Source organism: Cibotium barometz, chromosome 7, assembly GCF_041138505.1.
Source record: "Cibotium barometz isolate CiBa-2024 chromosome 7, ASM4113850v1, whole genome shotgun sequence".
In the NCBI taxonomy this organism is placed as follows: Eukaryota; Viridiplantae; Streptophyta; class Polypodiopsida; order Cyatheales; family Cibotiaceae; genus Cibotium; species Cibotium barometz.
In genome coordinates, this window is record NC_141052.1 from 34,855,711 (window position 1) to 34,879,460 (window position 23,750).

Genomic DNA, 23,750 nt, shown 5'->3' on the forward strand with positions numbered 1-23,750 from the left:
TGTGACCATACGCATGGATTGCTAGCGATGGGCCTGCCGCCGTCGCCGCCGAGGCTCATCTTGGGTGAAGTAGGCTCGAGCCATGGCTTGTTTCTCAAGTGTCTTGTGCAATGTGAAAGAGAAAAACTGGTCAAGGCTCATAATACATGGAGTAGGCGAGATGGTTGGTTGGGGGGTAATGCTGGGGGTAATTTCCTCCCTAGGCCATGTGGCCATATATGTGCAAAAAGAAATAAGGGGAAAAAAGCATTAGAGGGCTTACCTCTAATAGCAGATGGGGAAAGTTGTAGAGTACGTGCATAACAAAATCAAGCAAATAAACAAGGATTAGGAAGACATAAAAAGGGGTTAATATGATAAAATTAAGAAAAAAAATCAAGGATTAGGGAGACCTTACCTTTGCAAGAATCAAAGTAGATGGTTGTGAGCTTAGACCTTACCTTTGCAAGAATCAAAGTAGATGGTTGTGAGCTAAGACCTGCAAAAAAACCCCCAAAAATTAGGGTAGACTACATGCAGCAATTTGTACATGAGTTTAGAAAAGAGAAAAATATCAGACTATAGAAACCTAGAGGGGAGAAGGAAGGGTGCAGATATGGTTTGCATTATGTACCTGTAACATAACACCCAAGGCCATGTGGCCATATATTTAAAAAATTAAATAAGGAAAAAATGTGGTGCCAACAAAGAGCACAAGGAAGAGATAGGGAGTGAGTTGAGTAAGGCATGAAAGTGCAAAGCCAAGCATGAAGCCGCATGAGCAAAGGGAGTTATCCCACATTGATGTACAAGCCCAAGGGTGTACCTTCTCATATAAAAGGGGTCCATTTCAAGCAATGAATCATATCACTTGCACTTATCTCAACTCTCTTTATGTATCCAAGCTAGTTCATCTTGGTGTCTAATTGTACTTGAGTGCATATTAATTAGCACATACTCATTATGAGTTTTGTTCACTTCTATCTACCTTAGATTAGTGTTTTCATTAGTGTAAGATTATTAGGTAAAAGTCTTATCATTATTAGGAGATCTTGATCCATGATTCTCAACATGGTAGCAGAGCATGTCTAGCTCTCCTAGCTTAGTTCTTTAGTAGTAGCAAGTAATTAGTGTGTGATTAGACTAAAATTAGGGTATCCTTTCTTTCTTCTTCTTAATTCATTAAGGTTTATCATTAGTAAGAGAGAGAAATATAGGTTCTTGAGGGCATAGAGAGAAATAGAGCTTTAGGTAACATAGGCTTTGCTACTACACAAGCAAACTTGTTACTTGTGTTGGGGGCATAGAAATAAGAGAAGGGAGCATGTTAAGAAACTGGAAGGCCGACAGCTCCAGGCTGCTTTATATCAGCAGAAAAATGTATAACAACCCGGCCCCCAAATGGAGGACAACTCAGTAGTCCTTTTTTAACTGTGCTATAGCTCTAGCAGTAGTGCAACAGCCAAGACCAGCAGTGCAAGTAGTGATCATAAGAAGGGCTACAATAGTAGCAAGTGCATAGACGTAACAAAACATCACAAGTCTTGCTACAGAAAGTGCACAGATGTAACAAAACATCGAAAGTCTTACTACAACAAATGGGAGAACTTGGGGACCAAAGCAGAAGAATCAATTACTTGAGCAATGCTTCATGGTAGCAAATGACGCACAATAAAGCTGACAAAAGCAAGGAGGAGAAAAGTGACCAACAGTAGCAATGTGTAGAGTGAGAGACCACAAAGCAAAGCCCATCTCAGTGGGGTGGACTTTCATAGCTACGAAGCCAAGTCTTAAGTGCACATAAGCATACGAAATGAGCAGCTCAAGTAGTTGCATCAAACAGCACACTCACAGCAACTAGGAAGCCAACGAGTGTAACCCTACAGGAGGTTGCCAGCTCATGCAAAAGGTGAGCAAATAGGAACATCATTTGTCATGAGAGAAAGCTAGTAAAAAGAGCAGAAGAAGGTGGCGCAAAGCAAAACCGACATGTAGAGAGAAGAAGAAGAAAAAATAACTAGAGAAGAGGTCATCATCGCTAAGGTTCTTATTTTCTTTTTATAAACAATTGAAACCATCATCAACAAAGTTTTTTGCACATGTTCATCATGGCAATCATCGGCAAGATCAACACTAAGCTTATCAAACAAAAATAAAAAAAATTCATGGACTTTACAAAATCAATAGACAAGAACATTGGCCATCCCATCATCATCAAAAGAAAAATACCTCAATAAAGTTATAAGCAGGCAAATGAGCACCCAATCAAAAATCCTCTCACTACACATCTCTTAAACAAAAATTTGTTGTAAAAAATCATACTTACTATGAAAAGTTCTTGTAGCTACCCTCTGGCACCGATGATGTAGCCAAGGTAGAAGAAATAGCAAAAACTTTGCTACCTCACTTCTAGAAGAGACCTCTAGAGCTCAAAGATAGGTTAAGTCTTTATCAAGAGGAGGACCTCACTCTTAGAGATGACCTCTAGGCCTCAAAGATAGGTCAAGTCAACATCAAGGGGAGGTGAAAATATGTTGGAAATCCTCACATCTGACCACCTTGAGTAGCCCAAAGATTTGGCACCAAGGGGGCATGTTGAGAAAAATGTGGTGCCAAAGAGCACAAGGAAGAGGTAGGGAGTGAGTTGAGTAAGAAAACAATGTGCAAAGCCTAACATAAAGCCACATGAGCAAAGGGATTTATTCCACATTGATGTACAAGCCCAAGGGTGTACCTCCTCATATAAAAGGGAGGCATTTCAAGCAGTGAATCGTATCACTTGCACTTATCTCAAGTCTCTTTATGTATCTAAGCTAATTCATCTTGGTGTCTAATTATACTTGAGTGCATCTTAATTAGCACACACTCATTTTGAGTTTTGTTCACTTCTATCCAGTGTTGTAATTAGTGTAAGATTAGTTTTGTTCACTTCTATCCAGTGTTGTAATTAGTGTAAGATTAGTTAATAATTAGATAGATGTCTTGTCATTAGGAGAGCTTGATCCATGATTCTCAACAAAAGAAGCATAAGATAAGAGAGCTTACCCTCTAATTAGCGGATGGGGAAAGCTACAGAGTACCTACATGACAAAATCAAGCAAATAAACAAGGATTAGGGAGAGCTAAAAAGGGCTTACCTTTGCCTAGAAAAGAGGAAAATAGCAAACTGTAGAAACTCAGAGGGGAGAAGGAAGGGTGTGGAAGGTGAGTTAAACCATCACAATGTCGTGGGGGAGGTGTAGGTGCAACCTACCTCCACCACATAGGTTCGAAGTAAAGCGAACTAGTGTGCAGATTTTTGACGCTGTAAAATTTTAACATCAAAATAATTATTGAAAAAAGCGTTGGAAATTAACGGAAAGAATGTCCCAGGGGGTGCAATACTTAGAAACCCTGCGTATCACTTGCGTTCAAGGGATATTTTAAAAACCACTTACATGTAAATTTAGCATGAATAAAATGACCCCTTTTTCTTTATGGACTTACGGCTTTTTTTCAAAATCAATTTAAAAAACCCTTTCTGTAAATGTATTTGTGTAAATTTACCTTAAAATTTTGAATTAAAAAACCCCTTCATTTGAACGCACGTGGTATATACTTACATATTTTTAGGTGAACCTCCCTAAGGGAAATGTGTATGAAATACTGCTAGTAAAAAGGTCGATAAATTGCATCGAAAATAATGTCCATAAATGTTATCTATATGTACCGACATATTTTTTAACGAAATTTTTGATGTTGTTTCTGACGATAATACGGACGACAGGGGATTTTATATTCAAAAATAAATAAAAGGCCTTTGAAATTCAAATGTGTTTCACAACCTAACACCTTTCCATTCAATTTTCGATGCATTTTTGGACGTATTTTTCAATGCACATTATGACTACGCGAAGGCATCGGAACTCACCATTTGAACATAAGCATCCTGTAGTAGTAGTAGTAGTGAGTTCTTGAGATGGTCGAGATTGGTAGAGAAAGAAATAGCATGTTTGGTCTTGGATTTTGGGCAAAATTGATAAGGTAGGAGAAGATTTGCCCATGCCATTTTTTGAGTCACCATATCTTTCAAAAGAAAAGATGCATATATACCCTAGGGGGACTAGTTATGATGTTTAAAGGAACACAAGCACATTTAAAGACACTAGAAATCCTTATATTTGTAAGTATATGGTTGTTAAAAAGGATTTTTTTTCTAATACATAAAACATAAGAAGATATAAAGGGCCCATTTGAGTGCAAGATTTTGATAAGTAAACTTGAAGCCTATTCTTAGGTCTACAAATGCTTATTTTGTTTTTATGTGTCGTGATTTACTTATGATTTAAGATAATGGATACATTTTATGTTTTAGAGTATTTTTCATTGCACACCATGCTTTGAAAATGGGGTTTTTTTCCCTTACTAAAATGCATAATAGATGCACGTTGTGGTGATGTGGGCGGTGTCGCTGGGAAAGTGCGAGGCTTCTAGATGTGAGAGTAGCTTCTAATCCCAACAAGGAAACACACATACATAACATTCCAAGGAGCATAAGACATCTCCATTTTTTATGACATATACATGTGCCAATTCACTTCAATACATTCCCAAATTCAGCCTGATGATTGCACATAAATTGTGTATCCAAATCATGTCGTTCCATTTTTTATGACATATACATGTGCCAATTCACTTCAATACATTCCCAAATTCAGCCTGATGATTGCACATAAATTGTGTATCCAAATCATGTCGTTCCAAGCATAGATTTCCTGACTTCTTTTTCCAAATGCCTCAAACCAATCACATGTAGGCACAACATAATCTTCAAAAAATTCCCACATACATGTGATCATTCACATCACATACATCAAGTGACACCAATTCCATCATTTCAAGGTGTCTCTTTATCTCCTGAAAACCTAGGTATGCATAACACCATCACCCGAATCCAGCACAATACCTATTGTCCTTCCACCGGCATACAATGAAAGCACAGCCTAAATAGCAACATACGTAGCTGGTGCATTGAATGTATCGAACCTGATTTGATTCATCTTCTCTCAATTAGCTTTTGGATTGAGAGGAGCTTCAGTGAGCAAGACTGGATGCTCTTCAGGAGCAACTCGAAGCTTATTAAAAAATGTATGGTCCCAAATCTTTTCCATGTCATCCCAGTTGGTTATGATACCATGCTCATTAGGATATTTCAAGCTCAATATTCCCCACTTAGATTGGACCTCATCACCAACATATGCATCTTTCTGTCCCATACCCACCATAACACCAGTGCGCCGAGAACGACCCACAATACTAGGAAACACTGCCCTAGGAGCATCATCTCCAGCAAACCCACCAGAGCCTCCTTGATCTGCTCATTCCAAATAAGAACAGGAATCATGGTATCCCAAGACACGATATCTCAAAAGGGCATTCTTGAAAACCAAACCTTATATCATACATGCTCTCACATTTCCATACATGTCGAGAAGGGTGTTCCCTACTACAAGGTCTACCATAAGCATAAAGCTCCATAATTTACACCACACTTATGTACAGAAGCTTCGAGACCTGACTCAGCCTCAGCTCGTCTTATTGAACCTCATTTACAATATGAACATATGTACTTAGGCATCATATAATGACTCAAGTCATGACACTTAATCCCATGCATCTGGATTTGCATTTAATGGCCTCATATGCATGGTTTCACACCATAGACGTGCCATGGCACGACATCCACCCCCTCTAAACCTGCACATCCTCTGGTATGTGCCAAATCATCATCAAGATCCACATATATCTGGATGTCATTTTCATCTTCTACATTATCAGGGAGATCATCCTCTTCCTCTTCAGCCATACCCATGCTATCACTGTCAAGCCTCTCATCCTGAGTCTCCTGTGAATCAAAAGGATTACTATCATGCCTTCTTTTAAACATCTTGATCCTTTTGCCTGCTACAAGATTCTTTATCTCTGTTCCATCAAGCTCACAGAGGGTATACGTGGCATTTCCATGCACATGCTTGACAATGTAAGGGCCAAACCATCTTTTTGCAAACTTTCTTTGAACAATGAACTGGTTGTCAAGGCTACTATCATACATTAGGACCCAATCACCTTCTTCAATAGGTTTTGGCCGGAGTCTGTGTCTTCTATCAAATCTTTCTTTATTTTTCAACCTTGCATCTTTCAAACGAGCTTTAGCAAGCTCTACATCTTCAGGCCTCCTCTCTAGCTGCCTTATTCGCAATGCAAGGAGGTCTTCCTTGTTCAATCCTTCCACCCATGGTAATACATTCCAAGTTGGAACTACTTCTTCAACTGGCATTACTGGCTTCTGGCCATACATTAATTCTGCAAGCATGTATCACTGAGCTATGAGTTGTACGGTCAGCCCACAAAGCATATGGTAGCAGCCTTGGCCACTCTCGCATTCTTTCTCTGCATGCCTTAGCCAAAGCTTTAATGATTGGAGGATGTCCTCCCTCACTTTTACCATTGCCCTCAGGGTTGTAAGCACATGTTTGATGCCAATTCTAGAGAAGAATTCCCTTGCTTCTTCAACATCTAGCTCACCCCTATCAGCTGTTATTTTCCCAACACAGCCATACCGGCAAATCACATCTTCCAAGAGAAATTTGCATATTGTTTTCGTACTTTTTGTTCTAAGAGCACGTCCTTCCACCTGATTTGTCAAATCTTCTCTTGCAAGTGCTATGTACCGCATCTGCCAAATTCCCAAAGGCATTGTAACTAGATCCACTACCCATTTGTAGTGCATAGCAGGTGGGTAGGTTGGTTGCAAGCCATCACGATGTCGCACATTTGAGTACACTTGACATACCATGCATGTTCCCACATATTGGGATACATCCTTGTACATTCCTTTCCACCAATATCTTTCCTTTATTTTGGTAAAGGTGGCCCACACACTTTGATGTCCAGCCCAGAGACTCATGGAATTCTCTCACGAGCTTCCCTTGAGTCTCTTTATCACATATGACTCTCTGTGGCATAGCATTCCTCTGCTTAGGATGCTTCCACAGGTACCCATCCTTTAGGAAATACCCATATGCTTTTCTGCGGATCCTCTTAAATTTTGAGTCAGACCAATTTTCCTGTCTTGTCAAAGTACTCAAGTATTGACCACCAATCTCCTTCATACATCACTAAAAGACTCAAGTGCATTTGATAAGCAAGTATGGTCCCCTTTTGCAAATGCAGTAGTATAGAATCTTGTACCTACATCATCAATATCACTAATCATCCCTTCTTCATCCTCATACCTGGCTCTTGATAGCATATCTGCAACTGGGTTATCTTTTCCTGCAATATGCTCAAACTCAGGATTTAGTGACTTAATATAGGCAATCCACCTAAGCATAGCAATATCTGGAGTGGTGCAGCTTGCAATCATCCCAAGGAGTGGCAAGCAATCAGTTTCCACAAGTACAGATGCCCCAATAAGATATTCTTTTTCACATTTTAGAGCAGTGACTATTCCCCATAACTCCCTCTTGATCTGCGGATATTTTCGCTGACGAATGCTTAATACCTTTGCTCCAAATCTGATTACATACCTGTGATCATCCTCATCATCTTGCCCTACTGCCCATCCTATCCCGATAGGACTAGTATCAACTGTAACAATCACAGGCCTGCCACACTCATAATCTGCCTTCCTTAGAGTAGGTGATGATTGGAGCAAACATTTTAGCTTTCGCATAGCTTTAATATGTACTGCACTCCACAAAAAATTTTGATTTTTCCTCAAAAGTTGATAAAGAGGATCTGCTACATGTGCATAATGTGGGATCCAAATAACATAAAAAACACATGCACCAAGAAATCTCCTCAGCTCTGTAACATTAATGCATATCTCTTTCATTCTTTGTATTACATCTATCTTGGCTGGACAAGGTCAGCGTCCATTAGTACTACAAAGATGCCCCACTATTAGCACTTCACCAACCCCAAATACTGATTTCAATCCAGACAAAGTAAGATTCACCTCTTCAAGCCTAGATAGAATCATATCACAATCTTTTATATGATTCACCACAAACTTGCGGCACCCTTTTGAATCCAAATCCTCATCTTTATTTTTCTCATCACAGCCCTTTATTAGCACATCATCCAGAAAAGGCATAGTTATTTGTGGTATGAAGTCTCGCAAGACTTTATTCATTCCATTCATCATATGTGCCACTGAGTTGGTGGCTCCCTGTGGTAAGGTACACATCCTTACCAATCCCAAAGGAGTTTTCATTGTGGTCAAGTCCCTGCTTTGTATATCCAGCTGGAACTGATCATATCCCGAATACAGATCACCCATAGAGTATATAGCTTTCCCTGCAAATGCTTCTGCAAACTCACCGGACCTGCTCCCACATTCCTGATTGTGACTTTGTTTATAGGTTGCATGTCTTGAATGAAGCGCAATGTTCCATTTTTCTTTGGCACAGTAAACCATCTGTTGGAATATGGAGCGCATGATGGCTCCAAAATTCCCATCCTGATCTTCTCTTTTAGTAATTCCATCAGCTTTGGTAAGAGAGCCTTTGGTACTGGAATCGGCCGCCACAGGTTCCAGGGCACATGTGGTACAGTGAAGATCACCATTGGCGCTGTTACACTTGGATCAACACAGCCTATCTCATGAGGCTGAAAAGCAAAGGCTTTCCCATGTTTTACAAGCATCTCCTCAAAGCATTCCCTTTCAACTGGCAACAGAAAATCCTTTTCACCAATCTTCAGCTCTTTTAGGGTTTTTTGTGTAAACTTATGCCTAATTTTCTTCGGATCTCTGAGATTCAGTTGCATAGAGGCTTCATCTAATTTTTCCTTGCTTCCTGGTAGCAAAGGCAAGGCAACTGGTTTCACCTTCTTTGCAATTGTTTTATACTTTGTATCAACATGAGCATCCATCTCACAATTCATGTTTTTACATTCCATCCCCTCAAATTCCCGGATTATATCATACATTCCCACAGATGACACCTCTATCATCTCATTTCCACCCTATAAGCATGCTCTTCCCATATCAAAAAGCACATCCATAGTATCCACAAATGACACTTCATCAAGCACCCCTGAAATAAACTCATTCTTCTCCAAAAAACCACACTGCTCAAGACTTTTTTGTTCATTTTGTACATGTCTACGCATGCCACGCTTCAAATCCTTGCTTTTTACAAAGACCAGTGACCCATAGCTAGAAAATCCCTGAAAATTTGCTGAAAAGTTATTTACATTGATTAAGTCCTGCGAGAACTCATTTTTCCTTGGACCATTGGAATCCCGCTTTACAATGGCACCTGGCCAAAATCCCTCATCTCCCTTCTCTATTTATCTTTGGGAGTGACTGTGCTCGAAGAGACTCATGGTTCCTTTCATGGTTAATGCAAACTGTCAAGAACTGAACAGCTTTCTTGCCATCTTTACTCCTTATTCTTGCATATGCCGAGCCATCATCCAAAACTTTTGTTTCCATCCTCACAGCTGTAATGTAGGGTTGCCCAAGGATGAGGGGATACGATGACATCTCCTGAACAAAGAAGTTCTGATCATCTTTCACATCCCCTATGGTTACCCTTACATTTGGACATGCTGCATAGAGCTCTCCAGATGAGTTATTAGCTGCTTTAATCATCCACCCATGATCTACATCCATTGGCCACTTACATTTGTTGTAGAGATTTTTAGCCATAAGATTTATTTCAGACCCATGGTCGATTAGAGCGACATACGGCTCTTCCAAGTCACCTATCTTGACAAGGGTTTCAGTGGTGGCCCTTGCCCAATGGCTCCTGGAGTAATGACTCTTTGTAAGAACTTCTTTTTCATCATCCTCTTCCACAAAGCGCACTTGTCGTGCCCCTTCAGCAGAGTGATTACATTCCACCACATTTTCTCTCTCTTCTTTTTGTTGTACCTGTACTCCATGAGTCTTGGAAGTGCTTGCCTCCCCTTGTGACGGAATAGATTCAATTATGGACTGTCTTTTCCTTCGTATAATATCAATTATCTCATCATGGAATTCTTTCTTTGCAATCCCCAAAACTTCCCCTGATGTAAGTTCCACCCTGCTGTTTAGAATCCTCTCTTCAAGCACCTTTTTGAGATCTGTTGCGGCTTCAATATCAGATTGAAGCTTATAGAGTGGACTTTTCCCTTTACCCTTCTCCTTCTCATGCTTCATTTTTGCTGGCACTTCTTCCATTGATACTTCCTGTGGAGGTCTGCTATGTGGTAGAGGCATATGTGATGGCCCAGGATCCTTCTTTCCACTTCCACGGGTAACTCTTTTTGATGACCCTCCTTCCTCATTTTCCCTTTTATGCTTCTCCTCTACCTGTGCCTCATTATTTTGGCATTTAGCAATGTAGGCATAAACAGATAAAGAATCCACAGGCTCCTCCCAGCCAGTCTCAAGATGTATACAGTCACCTGCCTCATGCAAAGCTTGCTTAGACACCTTCTTTGACGCAATTAATTCCATTGTTGATGGCCAAAAATCTTCATTCTCATAATCTTCATCATTCTCAGATCCCTGCTTTGATTGACCAGCCTTTAACCCATAGGTTGCTGCCTCAACCATAGAGATAGCATGGCTAGCAGCCATATCCTCAACCAGCTTTTTCATCCCTCCTTTTTCAAAGTTTGTGCTTAATGGAAGACCAGTCTCTGTAAGGTGGATTTTCCCATCTTTGCAAAACACAAGTTGATTTCTGAGGGCTTCTTTATAGCTAGCACAGTCTTTCTTTGCATGTTCTGGGTCATCACACCATATACATCTGAATGTAAACCCTTCTTTGCTTTGAGGCCTTTGCATAGAAGCCTGTCCTAATGGTAGCCCTTTTTCCTCAATCCTGGACATCTTCAATTTTAGGTCTCGCATACCCTTAATAAGCTCATCCATCGGCCCTTCTACCTTTGGGATTGCAGCAGCTGGTTTTGGTAGATTCTCAGGGATAACAGCAGTTATAGGGGTTGCCGAGCTCATCACCATTTTATCCCTCCTTCGCTGCCGCTTTGCTAGCATGGTGACCTCATCTTCGACATCATTCCAATCATTCTTTAGCCCCTGCTCTGTATCCTTATCCTCAAGGAGGATTTCCAGTTTCTCTTGGAGATCTTTCCCAGCTACTTGTAAGAAGAACTCTGTTTTTTCTTTGTCCAAAGTTGTGCGCTCTATCCTTGACAGCAGCTGGGCATAGTGCTTCTCAAACTCTCTTAGCAACTCTGTGGTGGCAAAAATTCCCATTTTGGGTTTTTGGACCCATTCCAAGAAAGTTTGTTTGGTCACCCGCTTGGAATCCTCCATGAAATATTCATCCTTTAAAGCAAGCTTGAACTCCTCCCAATTTCTGCCACCATGTGCTGTCTGTAATCCTCTTATGCGCTCTCTTATTTCAGGAACACACACCAGCTCAAAGCTTCGAACCATATCCTCCTCAGTCACCCTGTTTAGCTCCATTTCCTTTGTGTAATTGTGCAGGTACTTTGTGATGTCCTTACCATCAAATTGATCCACCTTTTTCACAATTGACTGCAGTGCTTTGGTCGTGGAAATTTGTCCCTAGCAGCTTGCTGCTGTTGCATATACATAGTAAACATCTGAAACATTTGCATAACTCCGGGGTCAAAATGAACCCCCTGACCCTCAGGATTCTTAGCCATAGCTTCCCTGTGTATTTCACCACACTCTCACCCCAGCAGTTTCACGTCGGGTTCACCAAAAAGCTGTGGTGACGTGGGCGGTGCCGCTGGGAAAGTGCGAGGATTCTAGCTGTGAGAGTAGCTTCTAATCCCAACAAGGAAACACACATGCATAACTTTCCAAGGAGCATAAGACATCTCCATTTTTGATGACATATACATGTGCCAATTCACTTCAATACATTCCCAAATTCAGCCTGATGATTGCACATAAATTGTGTATCCAAATCATGTCGTTCCAAGCATAGATTTCCTGACTTCTTTTTCCAAATGCCTCAAACCAATCACATGTAGGCACAACATAATCTTCAAAAAATTCCCACATACATGTGATCATTCACATCACATACATCAAGTGACACCAATTTCATCATTTCAAGGTGTCTCTTTATCTCTTGAAAACCTACTTTTAAATTCCAACAACTCACAAACAAAAGATGACATATGGCATATCTATAACATACTCATGTGATTCTAGGAAACTCCATGACTTGCATTCCAAAATCCAATCGAGTAGAAAATAAAACCCAATTTCCAGGAACCTAATTGTATTTCGATGCTTTCTTATTCCAAGATCCTTCAAATCCAAAACCTTCTCATCTTCCAAAACCTTAAAGGTTTCATAGGTTATACCATTTTTCAAATCGTAAGTGGTAATAAACAAAAACAAAATTCACTTATCTGAAAGTAAAAAAAAGCAGATTTTTCTTTGATTTTCGCTAATCCCCTCACGGCTGCTTCACTGCCGACTGCGCAAGGAACAAAATGCCTATGATGTGAAAATCATATCCCTTGATAATACTCAATTCCCTCTTTAATTCCAACCCCAAGAAGCTATAAACAGTAGTCGCCTTTTTGATTTTAAAATCCCTGGTTAGATGACGCTCTGCTTCACATTTTCTACACACACCGTCAATATGCACCCCCCTTTCTGGTTTTTCTCTCTTCCCCGCCGCAAGGAATTCGGGTGCGCATCCCTTTTGCAGCTATATTATCGAAATTTTCCTAGTTCCCAATACACTGCGCCACCTTTTATGTAGCTTTAAATTCGGATATCTCCACGTAAGGATAGCATGTGGCAGAGCATAGCCCTCGTAGATAGGAACGGTATGCGTAACACCATCACCCGAATCCAGCACAATACCTATTGTCCTTCCACCGGCATACAATGAAAGCACAGCCTAGATAGCAACATACGTAGCTGGTGCATTGAATGTATCGAACCTGATTTGAGTCATCTTCTCTCAATTAGCTTTTGGATTGAGAGGAGCTTCATTGAGCAAGACTGGATGCTTCATTGAGCAAGACTGGATGCTTCATTGAGAGGAGCTTCATTGAGCAAGACTGGATGCTCTTCAGGAGCAACTCGAAGCTTATTAAAAAATGTATGGTCCCAAATCTTTTCCATGTCATCCCAGTTGGTTACGATACCATGCTCATTAGGATATTTCAAGCTCAATATTCCCCACTTAGATTGGACCTCATCACCAACATATGCATCTTTCTGTCCCATATCCACCATAACACCCAACCAGTGCACCGAGAACGACCCACAATACTAGGAAACACTGCCCTAGGAGCATCATCTCCAGCAAACCCAGAGCCTCCTTGATCTGCTCATTCCAAATAAGAACAGGAATCATGGTATCCCAAGACACGATATCTCAAAAGGGCATTCTTGAAAACCAAACCTTATATCATACATGCTCTCACATTTCCATACATGTCGAGAAGGGTGTTCCCTACTACAAGGTCTACCATAAGCATAAAGCTCCATAATTTACACCACACTTATGTACAGAAGCTTCGAGACCTGACTCAGCCTCAGCTCGTCTTATTGAACCTCATTTACAATATGAACATATGTACTTAGGCATCATATAATGACTCAAGTCATGACACTTAATCCCATGCATCTGGATTTGCATTTAATGGCCTCATATGCATGGTTTCACACCATAGACGTGCCATGGCACGACATCCACCCCCTCTAAACCTGCACATCCTCTGGTATGTGCCAAATCATCATCAAGATCCACATATATCTGGATGTCATTTTCATCTTCTACATTATCAGGGAGATCATCCTCTTCCTCTTCAGCCATACCCATGCTATCACTGTCAAGCCTCTCATCCTGAGTCTCCTGTGAATCAAAAGGATTACTATCATGCCTTCTTTTAAACATCTTGATCCTTTTGCCTGCTACTACAAGATTCTTTATCTCTGTTCCATCAAGCTCACAGAGGGTATACGTGGCATTTCCATGCACATGCTTGACAATGTAAGGGCCAAACCATCTTTTTGCAAACTTTCTTTGAACAATGAACTAGTTGTCAAGGCTACTATCATACATTAGGACCCAATCACCTTCTTCAATAGGTTTTGGCCGGAGCCTGTGTCTTCTATCAAATCTTTCTTTATTTTTCAACCTTGCATCTTTCAAACGAGCTTTAGCAAGCTCTACATCTTCAGGCCTCCTCTCTAGCTGCCTTATTCGCAATGCAAGGAGGTCTTCCTTGTTCAATCCTTCCACCCATGGTAATACATTCCAAGTTGGAACTACTTCTTCAACTGGCATTACTGGCTTCTGGCCATACATTAATTCTGCAAGCATGTATCCTGTCACTGAGCTATGAGTTGTACGGTCAGCCCACAAAGCATATGGTAGCAGCCTTGGCCACTCTCGCATTCTTTCTCTGCATGCCTTAGCCAAAGCTTTAATGATTGGAGGATGTCCTCGCTCACTTTTACCATTGCCCTCAGGGTTGTAAGCACATGTTTGATGCCAATTCTAGAGAAGAATTCCCTTGCTTCTTCAACATCTAGCTCACCCCTATCAGCTGTTATTTTCCCAACATAGCCATACCAGCAAATCACATCTTCCAAGAGAAATTTGCATATTGTTTTCGTACTTTTTGTTCTAAGAGCACGTCCTTCCACCTGATTTGTCAAATCTTCTCTTGCAAGTGCTATGTACCGCATCTGCCAAATTCCCAAAGGCATTGTAACTAGATCCACTACCCATTTGTAGTGCATAGCAGGTGGGTAGGTTGGTTGCAAGCCATCACGATGTCGCACATTTGAGTACACTTGACATACCATGCATGTTCCCACATATTGGGATACATCCTTGTACATTCCTTTCCACCAATATCTTTCCTTTATTTTGGTAAAGGTGGCCCACACACTTTGATGTCCAGCCCAGAGACTCATGGAATTCTCTCACGAGCTTCCCTTGAGTCTCTTTATCACATATGACTCTCTGTGGCATAGCATTCCTCTGCTTAGGATGCTTCCACAGGTACCCATCCTTTAGGAAATACCCATATGCTTTTCTGCGGATCCTCTTAAATTCTGAGTCAGACCAATTTTCCTGTCTTGTCAAAGTACTCAAGTATTGACCACCAATCTCCTTCATACATCACTAAAAGACTCAAGTGCATTTGATAAGCAAGTATGGTCCCCTTTTGCAAATGCAGTAGTATAGAATCTTGTACCTACATCATCAATATCACTAATCATCCCTTCTTCATCCTCATACCTGGCTCTTGATAGCATATCTGCAACTGGGTTATCTTTTCCTGCAATATGCTCAAACTCAGGATTTAGTGACTTAATATAGGCAATCCACCTAAGCATAGCAATATCTGGAGTGGTGCAGCTTGCAATCATCCCAAGGAGTGGCAAGCAATCAGTTTCCACAAGTACAGATGCCCCAATAAGATATTCTTTTTCACATTTTAGAGCAGTGACTATTCCCCATAACTCCCTCTTGATCTGCGGATATTTTCGCTGACGAATGCTTAATACCTTTGCTCCAAATCTGATTACATACCTGTGATCATCCTCATCATCTTGCCCTACTGCCCATCCTATCCCGATAGGACTAGTATCAACTGTAACAATCACAGGCCTGCCACACTCATAATCTGCCTTCCTTAGAGTAGGTGATGATTGGAGCAAACATTTTAGCTTTCGCATAGCTTTAATATGTACTGCACTCCACAAAAAATTTTGATTTTTCCTCAAAAGTTGATAAAGAGGATCTGCTACATGTGCATAATGTGGGATCCAAATAACATAAAAAACACATGCACCAAGAAATCTCCTCAGCTCTGTAACATTAATGCATATCTCTTTCATTCTTTGTATTACATCTATCTTGGCTGGACAAGGTCAGCGTCCATTAGTACTACAAAGATGCCCCACTATTAGCACTTCACCAACCCCAAATACTGATTTCAATCCAGACAAAGTAAGATTCACCTCTTCAAGCCTGGATAGAATCATATCACAATCTTTTATATGATTCACCACAAACTTGCGGCACCCTTTTGAATCCAAATCCTCATCTTTATTTTTCTCATCACAGCCCTTTATTGGCACATCATCCAGAAAAGGCATAGTTATTTGTGGTATGAAGTCTCGCAAGACTTTATTCATTCCATTCATCATATGTGCCACTGAGTTGGTGGCTCCCTGCGGTAAGGTACACATCCTTACCAATCCCAAAGGAGTTTTCATTGTGGTCAAGTCCCTGCTTTGTATATCCAGCTGGAACTGATCATATCCCGAATACAGATCACCCATAGAGTATATAGCTTTCCCTGCAAATGCTTCTGCAAACTCACCGGACCTGCTCCCACATTCCTGATTGTGACTTTGTTTATAGGTTGCATGTCTTGAATGAAGCGCAATGTTCCATTTTTCTTTGGCACAGTAAACCATCTGTTGGAATATGGAGCGCATGATGGCTCCAAAATTCCCATCCTGATCTTCTCTTTTAGTAATTCCATCAGCTTTGGTAAGAGAGCCTTTGGTACTGGAATCGGCCGCCACAGGTTCCAGGGCACATGTGGTACAGTGAAGATCACCATTGGCGCTGTTACACTTGGATCAACACAGCCTATCTCATGAGGCTGAAAAGCAAAGGCTTTCCCATGTTTTACAAGCATCTCCTCAAAGCATTCCCTTTCAACTGGCAACAGAAAATCCTTTTCACCAATCTTCAGCTCTTTTAGGGTTTTCTGTGTAAACTTATGCCTAATTTTCTTCGGATCTCTGAGATTCGGTTGCATAGAGGCTTCATCTAATTTTTCCTTGCTTCCTGGTAGCAAAGGCAAGGCAACTGGTTTCACCTTCTTTGCAATTGTTTTATACTTTGTATCAACATGAGCATCCATCTCACAATTCATGTTTTTACATTCCATCCCCTCAAATTCCCGGATTATATCATACATTCCCACAGATGACACCTCTATCATCTCATTTCCACCCTATAAGCATGCTCTTCCCATATCAAAAAGCACATCCATAGTATCCACAAATGACACTTCATCAAGCACCCCTGAAATAAACTCATTCTTCTCCAAAAAACCACACTGCTCAAGACTTTTTTGTTCATTTTGTACATGTCTACGCATGCCACGCTTCAAATCCTTGCTTTTTACAAAGACCAGTGACCCATAGCTAGAAAATCCCTGAAAATTTGCTGAAAAGTTATTTACATTGATTAAGTCCTGCGAGAACTCATTTTTCCTTGGACCATTGGAATCCCGCTTTACAATGGCACCTGGCCAAAATCCCTCATCTCCCTTCTCTATTTATCTTTGGGAGTGACTGTGCTCGAAGAGACTCATGGTTCCTTTCATGGTTAATGCAAACTGTCAAGAACTGAACAGCTTTCTTGCCATCTTTACTCCTTATTCTTGCATATGCCGAGCCATCATCCAAAACTTTTGTTTCCATCCTCACAGCTGTAATGTAGGGTTGCCCAAGGATGAGGGGATACGATGACATCTCCTGAACAAAGAAGTTCTGATCATCTTTCACATCCCCTATGGTTACCCTTACATTTGGACATGCTGCATAGAGCTCTCCAGATGAGTTATTAGCTGCTTTAATCATCCACCCATGATCTACATCCATTGGCCACTTACATTTGTTGTAGAGATTTTTAGCCATAAGATTTATTTCAGACCCATGGTCGATTAGAGCGACATACGGCTCTTCCAAGTCACCTATCTTGACAAGGGTTTCAGTGGTGGCCCTTGCCCAATGGCTCCTGGAGTAATGACTCTTTGTAAGAACTTCTTTTTCATCATCCTCTTCCACAAAGCGCACTTGTCGTGCCCCTTCAGTAGAGTGATTACATTCCACCACATTTTCTCTCTCTTCTTTTTGTTGTACCTGTACTCCATGAGTCTTGGAAGTGCTTGCCTCTATCTCATCATGGAATTCTTTCTTTGCAATCCCCAAAACTTCCCCTGATGTAAGTTCCACCCTGCTGTTTAGAATCCTCTCTTCAAGCACCTTTTTGAGATCTGTTGCGGCTTCAATATCAGATTGAAGCTTATAGAGTGGACTTTTCCCTTTACCCTTCTCCTTCTCATGCTTCATTTTTGCTGGCACTTCTTCCATTGATACTTCCTGTGGAGGTCTGCTATGTGGTAGAGGCATATGTGATGGCCCAGGATCCTTCTTTCCACTTCCACGGGTAACTCTTTTTGATGACCCTCCTTCCTCATTTTTCCTTTTATGCTTCTCCTCTACCTGTGCCTCATTATTTTGGCATTTAGCAATGTAGGCATAAACAGATAAAGAATCCACAGGCTCCTCCCAGCCAGTCTCAAGACGTATACAGTCACCTGCCTCATGCAAAGCTTGCTTAGACACCTTCTTTGACGCAATTAATTCCATTGTTGATGGCCAAAAATCTTCATTCTCATAATCTTCATCATTCTCAGATCCCTGCTTTGATTGACCAGCCTTTAACCCATAGGTTGCTGCCTCAACCATAGAGATAGCATGGCTAGCAGCCATATCCTCAACCAGCTTTTTCATCCCTCCTTTTTCAAAGTTTGTGCTTAATGGAAGACCAGTCTCTGTAAGGTGGATTTTCCCATCTTTGAAAAACACAAGTTGATTTCTGAGGGCTTCTTTATAGCTAGCACAGTCTTTCTTTGCATGTTCTGGGTCATCACACCATATACATCTGAATGTAAACCCTTCTTTGCTTTGAGGCCTTTGCATAGAAGCCTGTCCTAATGGTAGCCCTTTTTCCTCAATCCTGGACATCTTCAATTTTAGGTCTCGCATACCCTTAATAAGCTCATCCATCGGCCCTTCTACCTTTGGGATTGCAGCAGCTGGTTTTGGTAGATTCTCAGGGATAACAGCAGTTATAGGGGTTGCCGAGCTCATCACCATTTTATCCCTCCTTCGCTGCCGCTTTGCTAGCATGGTGACCTCATCTTCGACATCATTCCAATCATTCTTTAGCCCCTGCTCTGTATCCTTATCCTCAAGGAGGATTTCCAGTTTCTCTTAGAGATCTTTCCCAGCTACTTGTAAGAAGAACTCTATTTTTTCTCTGTCCAAAGTTGTGCGCTCTATCCTTGACAGCTGGGCATAGTGCTTCTCAAACTCTCTTAGCAACTCTGTGGTGGCAAAAATTCCCATTTTGGGTTTTTGGACCCATTCCAAGAAAGTTTGTTTGGTCACCCGCTTGGAATCCTCCATGAAATATTCATCCTTTAAAGCAAGCTTGAACTCCTCCCAATTTCTGCCACCATGTGCTGTCTGTAATCCTCTTATGCGCTCTCTTATTTCAGGAACACACACCAGCTCAAAGCTTCGAACCATATCCTCCTCAGTCACCCTGTTTAGCTCCATTTCCTTTGTGTAATTGTGCAGGTACTTTGTGATGTCCTTACCATCAAATTGATCCACCTTTTTCACAATTGACTGCAGTGCTTTGGTCGTGGAAATTTGTCCCTAGCAGCTTGCTGCTGTTGCATATACATAGTAAACATCTGAAACATTTGCATAACTCCGGGGTCAAAATGAACCCCCTGACCCTCAGGATTCTTAGCCATAGCTTCCCTGTGTATTTCACCACACTCTCACCCCAGCAGTTTCACGTCGGGTTCACCAAAAAGCTGTGGTGACGTGGGCGGTGCCGCTGGGAAAGTGCGAGGATTCTAGCTGTGAGAGTAGCTTCTAATCCCAACAAGGAAACACACATGCATAACTTTCCAAGGAGCATAAGACATCTCCATTTTTGATGACATATACATGTGCCAATTCACTTCAATACATTCCCAAATTCAGCCTGATGATTGCACATAAATTGTGTATCCAGAGCATGTCGTTCCAAGCATAGATTTCCTGACTTCTTTTTCCAAATGCCTCAAACCAATCACATGTAGGCACAACATAATCTTCAAAAAATTCCCACATATATGTGATCATTCACATCACATACATCAAGTGACACCAATTCCATCATTTCAAGGTGTCTCTTTATCTCCTGAAAACCTACTTTTAAATTCCAACAACTCACAAACAAAAGATGACATATGGCATATCTATAACATACTCATGTGATTTTAGGAAACTCCATGACTTGCATTCCAAAATCCAATCGAGTAGAAAATAAAACCCAATTTCCAGGAACCTTATTGTATTTCGATGCTTTCTTATTCCAAGATCCTTCAAATCCAAAACCTTCTCATCTTCCAAAACCTTAAAGGTTTCATAGGTTATACCATTTTTCAAATCGTAAGTGGTAATAAACAAAAACAAAATTCACTTATCTGAAAGTAAAAAAAAGCAGATTTTTCTTTGATTTTCGCTAATCCCCTCACGGCTGCTTCACTGCCGACTGTGCAAGGAACAAAATGCCTATGATGTGAAAATCATATCCCTTGATAGTACTCAATTCCCTCTTTAATTCTAACCCCAAGAAGCTATAAACAGTAGTCGCCTTTTTGATTTTAAAATCCCTGGTTAGATGACGCTCTGCTTCACATTTTCTACACACACCGTCAATATGCACCCCCCTTTCTGGTTTTTCTCTCTTTCCCCGCCGCAAGGAATTCGGGTGCGCATCCCTTTTGCAGCTATATTATCGAAATTTTCCTAGTTCCCAATACACTGCGCCACCTTTTATGTAGCTTTAAATTCGGATATCTCCACGTAAGGATAGCATGTGGCAGAGCATAGCCCTCGTAGATAGGAACGGTATGCGTAACACCATCACCCGAATCCAGCACAATACCTATTGTCCTTCCACCGGCATACAATGAAAGCACAGCCTAGATAGCAACATACGTAGCTGGTGCATTGAATGTATCGAACCTGATTTGAGTCATCTTCTCTCAATTAGCTTTTGGATTGAGAGGAGCTTCATTGAGCAAGACTGGATGCTCTTCAGGAGCAACTCGAAGCTTATTAAAAAATGTATGGTCCCAAATCTTTTCCATGTCATCCCAGTTGGTTACGATACCATGCTCATTAGGATATTTCAAGCTCAATATTCCCCACTTAGATTGGACCTCATCACCAACATATGCATCTTTCTGTCCCATATCCACCATAACACCCAACCAGTGCACCGAGAACGACCCACAATACTAGGAAACACTGCCCTAGGAGCATCATCTCCAGCAAACCCAGAGCCTCCTTGATCTGCTCATTCCAAATAAGAACAGGAATCATGGTATCCCAAGACACGATATCTCAAAAGGGCATTCTTGAAAACCAAACCTTATATCATACATGCTCTCACATTTCCATACATGTCGAGAAGGGTGTTCCCTACTACAAGGTCTACCATAAGCATAAAGCTCCATAATTCACACCACACTTATGTACAGAAGCTTCGAGACCTGACTCAGCCTCAGCTCGTCTTATTGAACCTCATTTACAATATGAACATATGTACTTAGGCATCATATAATGACTCAAGTCATGACACTTAATCCCATGCATCTGGATTTGCATTTAATGGCCTCATATGCATGGTTTCACACCATAGACGTGCCATGGCACGACAATGTGTACATGCATGCTTGTTGTGGGGGGGGGAGAGAGAGAGAGAGAGAGAGAGAGAGAGGCAAGGGAGAGGAGAGTAGGGATGAGGGGAGGGGTTATACAATCATGAATATGTGAGCACAAACAAGACGTTCACATGAATAAGTGAAAGAACTCTTATCAATTTAGACACTACAATAGTATTAGAAAATGCTTACATGTTATTTGCCTTTAGTTTTCAAAAATACCAAGTGATGTGCACTCATACATAGTATTTAAAACCAAGCCTTTAGTTTTCAAAAATACCAAGTGATGTGCGCTCACACATAGTATTTAAAACCAAGCCTTGGTTGAGAATTCATGGAAAATATCACGTGCATAGTGGAGAGGATCAATAAAAGCACTTTGAGGCCCTCGTTTTGGCATAAACCTTCTCATCATGGAAACTCAAAATTTTGAATTTAGAGTGAGAGATGTCAAATAAAGAAGGGGATGGAAAGGAAGAGCAATGTAAGTTTGCTTGCAACTTTCTTGGGGGCTCACTTCTTAGTCGAGAACTAAGGTATCCTAACCTTTTTTTGTGAATCGACTTAGTTTTTTTTTTTAAAGGCATCTCACTCAATGAATTAGCCTCTAATCCTCCAAAGCATAGAAGTAAAGTTTTTAAATGGAAAACAAATGTGTTTCATGTTCATAATGTAGGTATTGAAGGGCACATACATACACTGAGGGGCTGTTGTATTGATAGTATGTGAAAAGTAGCTTAACCCCAGGAATTTGAATACCATGGTATTACTAAATTGTTATTCTTTTGAGGTGCTTTTCATGCCAAGCACAGGGGCAACTTAAGTATTAGAGATGACAAGATGAGGCACCCCTTTACCAAACAATGCAAACTCAATGGGTAAAATATAACCTGAAGGTACTATTAGGAAAGTCCTCGAGAAGAACATGTTTTAATAGAGATATGGAGACCATATGGTACATTGTCCTAGAGATATGGGAGAGCACATGGTTGCAATGTTGTACAAATGAAGGGGGTCGATTTTTTCAATGGTAAGTCGTGTAGGTATATATATATATATATATATATATATATATATATATGAGCCCTTGAGCAAACCTCCACAAACCTGTCTCCTCCTGCACACTCCTCCACCGATTCCAACATGGGATCTGGCTCATTTCTTGCCTTCCTGGCGCATCCCTTCTCTCTTAGCTGCATCAGAGCAGTGCTACACGACTTCGACTATGATCCGCCCACCACAACTGCAGGATCGCCCACTACTACCCGGGCGCGGTTGGACAAGTTCCAGGCGGGCCTGGCTGAGCGACTGGAGCACTTGAAGGGCTCCCCCAAAACCTCCGCCCACCTCAACTGGCTTTTGGACGCCCTTGCCGTGGCCCTCTCCACGCAATCCTCCGTCCATTCCACTCTGATCCCTCGGCCGGCTTGAGCAAGCGCTGCAATGCTTGGGAGAGGCGCTGCAGCCCCCCTCCCCGGACCCGGCGATGATCTCCTGCAGGATGCGGGCGGCAGGGCGGAGGCTTTCGTCCTGCTTGGACAGCATGGCGGCTGGCAACAAGAAGAGATGGCGATCAAGGCTGGAAGATGCGTGCGCCTCCTTACTACTGGTTAGAAGAGGGCTGAAGGCAAGGCTGAGGAACAGAGCTAGCACAGATGCAGCAGCCACTTCGGAGGCCGCGCTTCTTAACTACGCCATGGATGGAGCCACGCTCACCACGCTGTTGCTGCTGGCTGCTGCCGTCTCCAGCTTAGGCTCATCGAGCAAGCCCACTGGCAAGAGGTCTGGCGTCATAGCAGGCGCCTGCAAAAATGTCGGCGTCACCGTACATGCGCCGTGGGCGACACCGATTCGCCAGCTGCAGCGGGATCTGACACACGAGGAGATGGGCGGAGCAGGCACCCTCTTCCAAGAGCTCGACACACTGCACGCTGCCGCCGCAGCCCTTCACCGCCTTGTCTCTGTGAATGTGCCTAGTCCGGCAGCTGCGCCCGCCCAATTAGTTCTAATAAAATTTGCTGTGGACAACCTCCGCAAAACCTCACGCGACCTGCAAGCGTCCATGGCCACGCTTCACCTCCACGTTGGCGACCTCTTCCAGACGCTCGTCGCTGTTCGAGTGGCTCTCTTGGACACCCTCCCTGGTACGGCTGGCGTCTCCTCCAGGTGCCGGTGCTAGTGCTAGTGCTGCGCCTGCCGCAACCGAGCGGCAACTCCTC

At 41.8% G+C, this 23,750-nt stretch overlaps 2 pseudogenes; both read right to left on the reverse strand.

The window, feature by feature from the left end:
• Positions 1 to 5,024: 5,024 nt before the first annotated feature.
• On the reverse strand, positions 5,025 to 13,799 carry LOC147636915 (uncharacterized; annotated as a pseudogene).
• A 6,793-nt stretch (positions 13,800 to 20,592) lies between these two features.
• On the reverse strand, positions 20,593 to 23,076 carry LOC147636916 (uncharacterized; annotated as a pseudogene).
• Between the last annotated feature and the right edge of the window lie 674 nt (positions 23,077 to 23,750).